This window comes from Rhipicephalus sanguineus, chromosome 7 (assembly GCF_013339695.2).
Source record: "Rhipicephalus sanguineus isolate Rsan-2018 chromosome 7, BIME_Rsan_1.4, whole genome shotgun sequence".
NCBI classification, from domain to species: domain Eukaryota; kingdom Metazoa; phylum Arthropoda; class Arachnida; order Ixodida; family Ixodidae; genus Rhipicephalus; species Rhipicephalus sanguineus.
Genome location: NC_051182.1, coordinates 107,494,330 through 107,506,822, shown reverse-complemented (window position 1 = coordinate 107,506,822; position 12,493 = coordinate 107,494,330). Strand labels below are relative to the sequence as shown.

General features: G+C 47.5%; 1 long non-coding RNA gene across 1 annotated transcript; it reads left to right on the top strand.

Moving 5' to 3' along the window:
* Nucleotides 1-8,256: 8,256 nt before the first annotated feature.
* Nucleotides 8,257-9,452, top strand: LOC119399726 (uncharacterized). Its single transcript, XR_005184941.2, has 3 exons — nt 8,257-8,386; nt 8,455-8,536; nt 9,190-9,452. It is a non-coding gene; the product is annotated as an uncharacterized LOC119399726 (long non-coding RNA).
* The last annotated feature ends 3,041 nt before the right edge of the window (nt 9,453-12,493 follow it).

Below are 12,493 nucleotides of genomic sequence, written 5' to 3'. Positions count from 1 at the left end.
CAGGTAGCTGTTAGGTGGTTTCCGTCGTGGGGGTGAGACTCATCTGGAACGTCGTTGCGCTCCTGGCCACCATTATGTGCCAGTCTGTTTCCTGGCATGGAATGTGCTTTTCGCGGTTGCAATGTGGCACCCGGATTTATCGTGTCAGCCTTTAACATTTCAGATCCAGCGTCGACTTCAATCGGCACGTCATCATCATCGACCAGGTGAGCTTTTTTTCTTTTGCTATTTTGTACATTCCTGCATTTGTTCTCGTCCGTCGCGTTTCTTCTTGTCAGCATTTATTTGTGCTAAATGTAGTCATCACTAGATCCTAAAATCTAGCAATCCAGTTACATCTTTAGGTGAACGTTGAAGAACCCCAGGTGCTCAGAACCTCCGGTGCCCTGCACTAGTCTTACTCGTATCGCTTTGGGACTTAAAACCCCAAGAATTACCTAATTAAGCCTAGTTACGTCTTTTTTTTTCACTACGATTACAAGTGACGTATTCCCTGCTGCTACCAATTTGTAAAAGGTGCGAGACATTCAAGCGCTCCTTGCTTTTATTCTCGCGCCTTCCATCAACTCTGTATTGGTGGCACATAGATAATAATAATAATAATAATAATAATAATAATAATAATAATAATAATAATAATAATAATAATAATAATAATAATAATAATAATAATAATAATAATAATAATAATAATAATAATAATAATAATAATAATAATAGCTGCTGCTGTCAGTCGATAACTGCCGGCTTTATTACAGACCGTGTCTTTCCAGTTAGTGTGTCATTGCGATGTCAACTTTTGCCCTTATTTATTTTCCCGCCTAGGCGCACATGGTTGCTACCTTGGTCAGCCTCTGACCTGATCAAAGATCTCTGGAGCAGTGTCCATGGTGAACATCCTCTCATTCTTAAATGAGTACAGATTTTCGGGCTAGTTGGCTGTTTGCTATAAATGACGCCTTAGTGCTGGAAATACAGGAAACATACAGGAAAACCAGCTCATCTGGCATTTAGCATAGCTTTAACTTTCGACAGGTTCCTGTCGACAAAATGAGGTTTGCAAAAAATTTGAGTTTGGTGATTGTGCCTCGCTTACAAATCGCAACCCTTCTCCCCACTTGCAACTGATTACACCACGCTTATCAATGCATGAGCAGCAGTTTTTATTCTGCAACCATTGTAGATCGTGAAGCAGTACACGGTGTGGCGATAAACAAATTCCGCAGTGTACCTGTCGGTTTTCGCATTGTTACGTTCTACCGGCCATAGGCCGGCAGCGGTGACCTGAAAACGAGTCGATGTGGCAGGGCAAAAAAAAAGCGAGCGTTTATTTCCAGCTCGGAAATATATAGGAGATTAGAATAACAGAGTTGAGCTAGTTTGTAAGTATTCAATCTAAAGGAGAACAAGAGAAGAGAAAGAAGGAAAGGTACAGTGACTGACGCATGCGCCGAGGGGCGTCATTTGGCCCGACTTATCTGCAGTATTCCTTCCCCCTAGTAGCCGTATAGTGCTCCACGGGCTTTTTGGTTGCAATGTTCCACGTAGCTCGGGAACAGGGCTTTCGGAAAGGTCATCAGCTTCGCATTTCGGAGCCCTTTCGTCGTTCGGGGTTGTCCCTCGGGAGGCGGTTCCTCTGGAGTCGATGTTTCTCTGCTTGCATCTGTGTCGGATGAACGTTTTCGAACCTGGTCGACATGACGTCGAACGACGCAGTCTTCCGTAGCTACAGTGACGAGACGTTCCCCACTCGTCGATTTCACTTTGCTTGGTGTCCCCTCGTCTCCTACACCGTAGTTGCGCACGTAAATGGCATCTCCAGGGGCGAAGTACCAACTGGCGGAGTCGGCACCTGGATTCTTCGGCAATTCGTGGTTTCTGGGAGGAAAGCAAATATCCAGTCTAGTACGCAAACGGTAGCCCAAAAGTAGTTCGGACGGCGAAACCCCCGAAGCCTGTGGCGAATTCCTGTAACTGCACAGAATTCTTGACAGAGCCGTTAACAATTCTACTGCGGATATTCTCTTCAAACCATCCTTAAGAGTTCGCACGGCGCGTTCTGCGAGCCCATTGCTTTGAGGGTGGTAAGACGGGTACCAATGTGCTGGATTCCATTTTTTTCGCACAAATTGTGGAAATTCTGCTCCGGTAAAAGGCATGCCGTTGTCGGTAACTATGGTGCGCGGTAACCTAAACCGGCTGAACAAGGTTCTCATAGAATCCACCGTTGCATTAGCGGTTGCTCGAGATACAGGAATGGCTTCTATGCAATTGCTATGTGATTACCAACAACATTTTGTTTGCAATAGGTCCTGCGCAATCTGCGTGCTACCGCGACCACCTCTCCCGCGAAATTGGCCAACTATGACGTGGTTCCGTTCTGGGGGCATAGGCAAAGCTTGCACGCAATTTCTGCAGTCTGAAGCGGCCCTCTGAATGTCTTCATCCAGACCGGGCCACCAAAAGCTATAGCACTTGCCCTTGTATTCATTGTGGACGCTCCCTGATGAGCGTCGTGCAACAATTTCAAGTTTCTCACGCGCCGCTCTTGGTACCACTACATGATGGCCCCAGAATAACATGCCCTTCTTGACAGACAACTGCTGCCGCTATTTCCGGTATTCTGCCATTTCTCTGCTGTCACCCACGACGGAGGGCTATCCTTCAGTCACGCACCAGCATACTTCTCGTAAAACGCCGTCCACTTCTGTGACTACTTGAAGTCCTTTGTGAGAAACCGCTGGCTCGTCCAGCTGGTCAATGAGAAGCACCATTTCCGTGAGGTCTTCAGTTTCTGCTTCCGACTCCTGCAGTGATTGTGGTAAGCGGCTTAGGACATCTGAGATGAACATCTGTTTACCGGGTTTACAAATAAGCTTGTATTTGTACGCCCTGAGCAAAAGCGCCCATCGCTGAATGCGGGCGGCAGCCATGACAGAAGTTTGACGGTCCGGCCTCAGTAGCCCCAAGTTGCCCCCAACCAAGGTGGTTATCCGTTACTAACGTGAACTCCCGTCCCAAAAGGTAATCGCGGAACCGTGTCACGCCAAACACTAGGGCTAAAGCTTCTCGCTCGATCTGGGAGTACTTCCTTTCAGCTGAGGGGCGCGTTCGTGACCGGAACCCAATTGGCCTGTCTAAAGCCTGTCTAAAGCCTGTCTAGCACCGACACCGTAAGGTGAAGCGTCGCATTCCAACAGCAACTCCAGCTGAGGATCAAAGTACGTTAGTGCTGGGGCCGAACACAGGGCGCTCTTTGCATTCTGAAATGCTGAGTTTTCCTTCGTTTGCCAAACCCATTTTGCGCCTTTTTCAAGAAGCTTATACAAAGGTGCAAGCACAGTGGGAAAGATTCGCCAGAAACTTATTGTAAAAAGTGACCATTCCTAAAAAGGATCGCAACTCAGCAACATTTCGTGGCAACGGAGCTAGTCTGATTGCGTCGACGTTCTTTTCGAGCGGATGTAGTCCCTTGGCATCAATGCGATGCATATGATACGTCACTGACGATTCACAAAACGTGCACTTGTCCGCACGAAGCTTGTTGCCGTGCTCGTGGAATCGCTGCAACACTGCTTGCAGATCAGCATTTCCATTGTTATTGCTCCCGGCTATCAGCACATCATCCAGATATGCCCGAGTCCCTTTCAGCCTTTGTAGCACCGATTCAGTCTTCCGTTGGAATATAGCCGGAGCTGACGCGATGCCAAACGGTAATCTATTGTAACAGAACAGCCCCTTCAGTGTATTTATCACTGCTAATTTCCGCGAGTCTTCATCTAGCTCGACCTGGTTGTATGCATCGCGAAGGTCTAATATACGGAATTGCTCCCCTCTGCATAATTTTGCAAAAAATATCGTCTTAGTGGTTATGGCGCTCGACTGCTGACCCGAAGGTCGCGGGATCGAATCCCGGCCGCGGCAGCTGCAATTTCGATGGAGGCGAAAATGTTTGAGGCCCGTGTACTTAGATTTAGGTGCACGTTAAGAACCCCAGGTGGTCAAAATTTCCGGAGCCCTCCATACGGCGTCTCTCATAATCATATCGTGGTTTTGGGACGTTAAACCCCAGATATTATTAAAAAATATCGTCTACGACAGGCAGCAGGTACTGCTCAACCTCGCACACTGGGTTTAGTCACCTTGAAGTCACCGCATATGCGCACCGTTCCGTTCATCTTCAAAACTGGAACAATGGTCGTCGCCCATTCGGAATGACAGACGGGAGAGATTAATGCCAGCGGAGACTAATCTGTCTAGCTCCTTTCACGCTTTTTCGCGAAGTGCAAAAGGAATTTTTCGTGCCTTGAAGAACTTGGCGCCTGATCCGGTCTTGATCTGCAGTCGGGCCGGCGGACCTTTGATGAGACCAGTGCCCTTAGCGAAATGGTCAGCGTTTTGCTGGAGCAGCTTCGGAACGACCTCCCGGGCTTGGCTTGATCTTGAAGGCTGCGGATACACGTTGAGAACCCGGATACGTTCATGTGTTAATTTCTTCAGCAGATCCCGACCGCAGTCAACTGCACTGCACTGTTGTACCTTCGTAGGAAACCGGCATTGTTAGCGTGCTGAGAAGCGGGAGTTTTCCCAGATAGCATGAAAGCTGCGATTCTGACTTCTGTAGCTGCGGCCATTGATGGCAGTACGTAGATGCTCTTTGGAATGACGCAAACAGGAGAGCCCGTATCGATGTCCATCGTTACTTCAATGCCATTCCATGCGAATGTTTTCCTTATTGGGGGTATGAGCGAGCGCTTAATGGTCAAGGACCAGATTTGTGATGCGCTGTTGTCACTGTCTTCCATTTCTGTCGCCTGTGCTGTCACTGCTTGTTTTGTCGTTCAGCGCGCAAATTCTCGCTAAATGTCCCCGCCGTGTACATTTGAAACATCTGCGCTTGATTAGGCCACAAGCATTTGTTCTGTGACCATGGTTCCCACAACAATTGCATTGTTGTACGCCCGGCAAAGCAATACCTTACGAATCGCGTTCGCTTTCTGCGTCAAGGGCAAGGGCCTCGGATTCTTGAAGAGTAAGGTCTTTCTTTGCTAGCAGTTGCTTTTGCAAATACTTGGACCTGACTCCGCACACAATACCGTCCCTTATCATTCTCTTCAGCATCGTCGATAAATTGCACTTCTGGGCCATCTGTCGAATTGCCGCAATAAATGCATGTACAGACGCCTTCTTGCTGGCAGCGATGAAAGAATTTGAAACTTTCAGAAATTTCATTCGGCACTGCGTCGTAGTAGCTGTTTAACGTCTGCACAACTTCTGCGTAGGTCAGAGCATTAAGTTTCCGCGGTGCTACTTCTCTGTTCAAGATTTCAATTGTCTTTGTTCCAAGCGCGGATACCAGCAGGGCCCTTTTCTTAGCATCGCCTTCCCATCATTAGCTTTAAAGTCAGCCTCCACCTTTGCTAAGTACGCCTGCCGCTTATTCCTTGCGCCTTCGAATTCCAGTACCTGGTGTGCCATGGCTGGTGGGTTCGTTCTGCAGGCCGTTGCGTGTGGGCATATGCTGGCCTGTTTGCTGCAGTAGGATTCTCGTCGCCACTGTTACGTTCTACCGCCCATAGACCGGCAGCGGTGATATGAAAACCAGTCGATGTGGCAGGGGCAAAAACATCGAGCGTTTATTTCCAGCTCGGAAATATATAGGAAAGCAAGAGGCGAGAAATAAAACAATGACGCATGCGCCGAGGGGCGTCATTTGGCTCGACTTATCTGCAGCACGCATGGAAGTGCTTGAGTAGTGGTGCATGAGCACGCGCCTATTTAAGATTTCCCGTACTTCAAGGAACTCTTCCTATAAAAAAAAACGGTAACCTCAGCGCAAAATGAGTGCCTGATTATAAAGTTACTCCGATGTGACCTATAACTTTGTAATTGACACGTCAGCGATTCAAACATTAAAAATTTACCAGTTGCATGACAGCTAGCACTGAAAGCGTCGTGGATGTACATACACACAACTTCTGCTAATGTGGAGTTGGTGCTATTTTTCTAGGCCTGTTTTTGTTTTTCTATATCGGGGCCCAGTTATAACTAAAACTCTGAATAAAGTAAATCGGTGGAAATACTTATTTTCAGTTCACTCATTAGCAACCATCATAATGAGGTAGCAAATATTTCAGCAAACATTTAGATTGGTATAACTTTTAGTTAACATTTAATTAACGGGAATTTTATCGATTACTGTATCGGTTTTAAATTTAACCCTATGCTTTTCTAATAGAACAGACTTGATATGGCAAGCGGAAGCAGCGCATCCGAAGCAAATGGGCATTCACCTTTTCTTGGGTAATTGTTTCACTAATATTAGTAACCATACCAACAAAGTAGCATAGTTATTAACATTAGTGAACCTGTTGCAAACTAAATCATAGTAAACTCTTGTCACTGTGAAGGATCACAGCACCAATATCTAGTTATTACTTTCAATCAGCTCTACTGAGTAAGAGTTCGAATTTGTAGTAATGACTGTCTTTATCTGGTAGTGAATTTCACTGTCAATATTTTTACAACGTTCATTAAGACGTCAATGCTTTTTGTGAATCGTAACTGGCTAGTACAATGGAAAGTTAGGCCAGTTGGTACGAATTCATCCTAAAAAATGGTGAGCCTGCAGACACGAGAACACAGAAGAGAACAAGTCATCACGAACTGCATTTGTGTTCTCTTCTCCGGTCTGTGCTTGCATACCCACTTTTTCACGATTAACCGGTCAGTGTTTAGCTACTGCGTGTGTCGACGAACTCAGTAGCTAAATGCTTTTTTACCCTACCCCCCCCCCCCCCGCAAAAAAAAAAAAATTGGAGGGCAGCAAGTTAGGCTCCCACTACAGTGTCCTGTAAGCATATGGTTTTCGTTCCTAAAACGCTAGAAATCGTTTTACATCGGTGACCAGTGCCTCTAATTTTGCAGCTCTAGAAACTCTTCGTGCCACCGGATCTAGCAACTGCAGACGAGGCCTCCATCGTCAAGGAGTTTCAGCGCCGGCAACACATCGGGGACCACCACAAGGGTCGTCGTTACTGCGAGCTTCAACATCGGCATCAAACAAAATGGCAGGTGAGCCTGCTAACGAGGCTGGCGAGGGTCACTGTCTTCTTCCACGACGGAAGTGCGTGTAATAGCTTCAGGTTTAGCGACCACTGAGCAGGTAGGTAGCTGTTAGGGGTTTCCGTCGTGGGGGTAAGACTAATCCGGAATGTCGTTGCACTCCCGGCCACCATTTTGTGCCAGTCTCTGGTGTGGAATGTGGTGTTCGCGGATGCAATACGGCGCCCGGAGTTAACGCGTCAGCCTTTAACATTTCAGAACCAGCGTTGACTTTAATCGACACGTCATCGACCCAGGATGGTTTCTTTTTTTCTTTCGCTATCTTGTCGACCCTTGCACTCGTCCTCGTCTGTCCCGTTTCTTCTTGGCAGCATTAATTTGTTTGTGCTAAATCTAGTCATCACTAGATTCTAATATCTAGTAGTCCAGTTAAATCTTTAGGCGAACGTTAAAGAACCTCAGGTGGTGCAAATTTCCGCTGCCCTCTACTAGTCTCATACTGATATCGTTTTGGGACGTAAAACCCAAGAATTACCCAATTAATCTAGTTACATCGACCTTTTTCCTTCTTGCACTACGATTGCAAATGTTGTATTCCCTGCTGCTGCCAACTGTACAAGGAGCGAGACATTCATAAAGCGGTCGTCGCTTTTTGTTCTCGTGCCTTCCATCAATCCTTGTATTGATGGGACATAGACAATAACAATAAACCGACTGACTGTCATTATTATTATTATTATTATTATTATTATTATTATTATTATTGTTATTATTATTATTATTATTATTATTATTATTATCGACAGTAAGTCTGGTTTTATTGAAGTCCGTGTCTTTCCAGTTTGTGTCATTGCGATGTTAACTATTGCCCTCATTTATTTTCTCGCCCAGGCGCACATGGTTGCGACCTTGGCCAGTCTCTCACCTGATCAAAGGTCTCTGGAGCAGTGCTCATGGTGAGTGCCTGTCATCCTTTAAGGAGTACGGGTTTTTGGCCTAGTTGGCGGTTTGCTATAACTGACTCCTTAGTGCTGGAAAGACGGGGCGTGAAAGACTGCAGAACATGCACATGTTCCTGTCGTCTTTCACGCCCTGTTCTTCTAACGCCAAGGCATCATTTCTATCATGCCTTCTGTGTGCGCTTCGGTCTTCTAACAATTGTCCCATCTGTTTCAGGTCGCACGATTCGTCATCTCATCCGCTTGAGCGAATGAGGCGAATGAAGAACACCGCGTCCTGCGCAACGGTCATGCGTAATAGTGCAGGCGTCCTGCACTATTGCGCATGACGTCTTGCCCGACGCCGCCCTACACCGGTTCGCGTAAGTTAAAGCATTCCTCTTGCCTCGCCAACTGTCGGGAGTAACGAGCTATTCCCGTGTCGTTTCAGCTTGTCAACTTTCGCTTCTGGCAAAAGTTGATTCGGCGTTCTCCCCCGGCTGGAGCGTGCCGTCCGCTGTGGGGTACCTCTCGTAAGTACAAGTCGTATACTTCGGGCAATGCATGTACGTAATGCATTTCACGACTGGTGCCAACCATGGTGGCTTAGCAGCTGAGGCGTCGTGCTTCTAAGCTTGAGGACACGAGCTCAATTCCCAGCTACGGATGCTGCTTTTTGGTGTAGGTAAAACGCAGCAACACCAGTGTACACTAATCGCAGATTGAAGCATGACACTTTTGTTTTTTTTTTCAGTGTAACGACTCCCTCTCTCTTCAGACATGAGGCTAACCAATGGCCGGGTAGGAACCTACCTAGTAGCCCCCCCTCCCCCCATGCCTAGCTTCTCAGGACCTCAATGAAGTTGTTTACTACTACTACTATCACTACTGCTATGAGCAATCTCTCTGCTAAAGCTGAGCAAATGGGGACACTAGAGCAAATCTGGCTCTAAAGCGAAGATTGGCTTCCATGCAAGTGTACTAGCATTGCTTAACCATAAAATTTTCTTTTTCAGTCCATGAATACTGTAAATAGATTTTGGTGAATGTTAGCAGGGCTCTGGATGGTTGAAAGTAATCAACAGTTCTCTGCCATATACGGTGTGCCTTGTAATCGTATCGTTGTTATCGCATGTAAGACTGCAGAATTTGATTAATGTAACCAATGATGCGTGTGTCGTTGCAGCTCTGCAAACTGTTGGTGTCGCCAGGGCCACGTGCTGCTAACAGGAGACCATGGACAAGGATCACGCGGCTTTCCTGGCAATTAACAGAACACCGACGCCGTCACTGTAACCAGCTTCATCAGCGGCATCGAATTGGTGAGGGTGTGCTGAGCAAGTAACAGGTCTGGCGAAGGTGGCCTGCTTTCAACGACCATTGCCACTTGCCAGTTTGCTTGCGCCATTGAATCTTGAGGTTAATCGTGCAGGGAACCATCTAGCTAAACTTCGGCACAGTTGTTGCCGCGATAGCTCTTCTCCACGATGAAACCGAAAGGGGACCAGCTGGTGTGGCGGCGCATATTGCTTCGGGCTTTGTAAACCTGAAGTCGTATGCGTCATTAATGGCAGGTCGTGGCCGCAGCGAAGGGCAGGCAACACAACACTCACACACTATAGTTTTACCCTAGGTAGGTCGTGTACAGGGCGTCCTGGGGAGGCTGGCGCTGGACTGTAAAGACCAACATAGGTGGGTATTACCTTGCCGGTGCTTGTCATTCGGTGGGTAGTACTCTGCCGGTGCGTGTCTACGCATACGTCCACCCACTAAGTCCTGCTGCGGCCACTGTCACCACACGAGTCGTGTGGCAAAGGGGGACGTTTAGCGGACACAAGGCAGGTTTTAGCTAACACTAGGCAGGTTGTAGCTTTTGGAAGTCCCCTTGCGTTTTCATCGGGAGGAGGGCCCACTTCGGATTTCGTTGCACTCCTGGCCGCCGTTTCGTACCGGTTAATTCTGGTACGAAACGTGGGCCTCCGCGGGTGCAAGACAGCTTAGTTTTCCCAGCTGCTTAATTGTTGTCGCGTTAACTCAATGCCATAGACTTGTATCAGCAGCAAAGTGAGTAGTAGCCACGATGAATGTACAGGCGAGTTTTCCGTATTCTATAACTCTCAGGTCTATGCTTGTTAACAGTTCCTGTGCGTGTATTGCAGTCGCCGTCATTCTACGGTTTGTGTGTTCGACTTCTACGGTCACACTTGCCCTCCGGTTTGTCTTCGAGCCGGGTCTTCAATGATCCTGACCTTGGAGGAGAACGTGCATGGATCACCCGTGGGCCTCTAGTTGGGATTGGTACGTGCTGTGCATCGACCATGTGTCTTCCACTTTCCTTATTTCAAGAGTTCTCCCCAACTGTCGTTTCAGTGCCCGGTGGCCATATTAGTATGCTGAACGCAAGGTGGCTGCCATGTTCCTGCGTGGGTCCATACAAGCCCCCACAGCCAGTGCTCGAGTGCTGTCGAATAAGTTCGAGCGCCATCAGGAGACAGGAGTTGAAATATTGTTCAGGCAAGACGTCTGGCCTTCAGTGGCTGCTTTGCAACCTCTCGAATGTACGCTGTAAACCTGTAAAAGTGGAAGTACAATTGTGAGCAATACGAGCAGGAACACGCGAGTGCATGACAGTCCTCAAACCCAACGCGGGAAGATTTGCGGTGGCCACTGTCGGAAACATACTGAAAGGGTGCTGCGATTCTGCTAAATGTCGGCACACCCACCTCGCTATTGCCGATAAAAAAATTGCAGCTGATTGCGTATCGCGGGCCACTCGAGAGTATAAGGCGGGTATGACAAGCAGAGCGCGGCAGGGTGCAGTATATACAGATGGTGTTTTGGGGACGTTAAACCCCAGCAATTATTATTATAGTGTGCAGTCTATAGCTCCGTGCAAAATATCGCTTTCCCATTCGCTTGTGTGCGTGTAACACAAAATTAGGGATACAGCAAAATTGATTTTAAAAAGCGATACTTTGCCGCGCATGAGTGCTACAATGGGTTCTATAATATGAAGCTCTTGTCACATGCCACGCATCGTAAAACTGGACGTGTGGTGCGAGTGATTTCACGGAAAAGCATTACCCTTTCCACTTTATTTTTTAGTGCTCTCCGAGTGTCATTCAGATTGGGGTTCGATGCTATTCACCGCACGCTCGTGTGTTCTGTCGTTGTGCTCGTGATAGTACAATGCGCACATTCAGGACTACAAGCTACCTTGTGACATTACAGGTCCTCAACCTGCGCAACCTACTACTGTCTTCGTTTGGACCAGGAGAGGAGAGCCCATCCCCATAGCATTTCCCTGCTGGCACTGAACGGGTCTTCCTGGTTGACATCCTCTCAACCAACACAGCCTCGCGTGAGAACCTCTTGTACTTCGAGCAATACGGTGAATGACAATGGGAATATGCTTTAGCAGAATGTACTGTTAGGCTGACTGGTGCGTAGCTTAAGATTTGTGGCGCATACTGAGAAGGAAAGAGAAGACGGGACGCCAGCATCCTATCCAGTCTTCTCTCTCGTTCTTAACTCTCATGCATTTAGTCGAGCACCTTCTTGGTAACTGAATATTTTAATAAACACGAGAGCGGCACTGAGGGTCGGGCAACAGTGGCACACGTGTGAACTGTGACCTAACAAACTGCTTGCTTTGCGAGCATCGGCATTCTGGCAAACGGGTTTGTTCCGTAGCCAGCTGCCACGCTGTCAAGCTATTTCGGCCTTCTTCAGCTTCGCATTGAAAGCTGGCAAAATGGCAGTTGCCGGTGGTCGTGCGGGTTTATAGCCGGCGAATTCAGGGCTTATTTTGCACTGAAACATTATTTTGCAATCTAATTTTCATATATCTACAGGCGCAATAGGCCCTCTACTTCTATCTTTTGCTGAAAACCACAAATCGTCTGATCATGTCATGTTCCCTTTTAGACAATGGAACACTGGTTTTAAAAATTCATACAGTCATAGACTTGGTTCACACACAGCTGTTCTGAAACATGTTGGCTTTTCATGGCACTCGCACCCAGTGGCTTGGCAGCTACGACGTTGCGCCGATCAGCACTAGGACGAAGACCGCAGTGGATGCATTTAACTGGGAGCAAAATGCAGACAACTGCATAGTTGTAAAATTATGTGCCCATTAGGAACTCCACTTCATTAAATAAAGAGCCCCAAGTCCAACCTGCACGTCATCTTGCCGTAGTTTTGGAAAATAGAATCTTAAATTTTATTTCTACTTGGTAACTGAGACGTGTCGATGCAGCTTTGAAAAGGGGCGGCGACACCTGCACCATGGACTGCAGAACCAGGAAACACTGACAAGGAGGTGCACCGCCAGCAATTCAGGGACCACTGAAATAGCCACCATTGCTGCGAGCTTCGCTAGCGGCACCAACTTGGCAGGTGAGCCAGTGATAGGCTGGCAAGGGTGGAGCATGTTCACAGTATATTGCCACTCGCCATAGTTTCCTAGTATCGCCAAACTTGTGAGG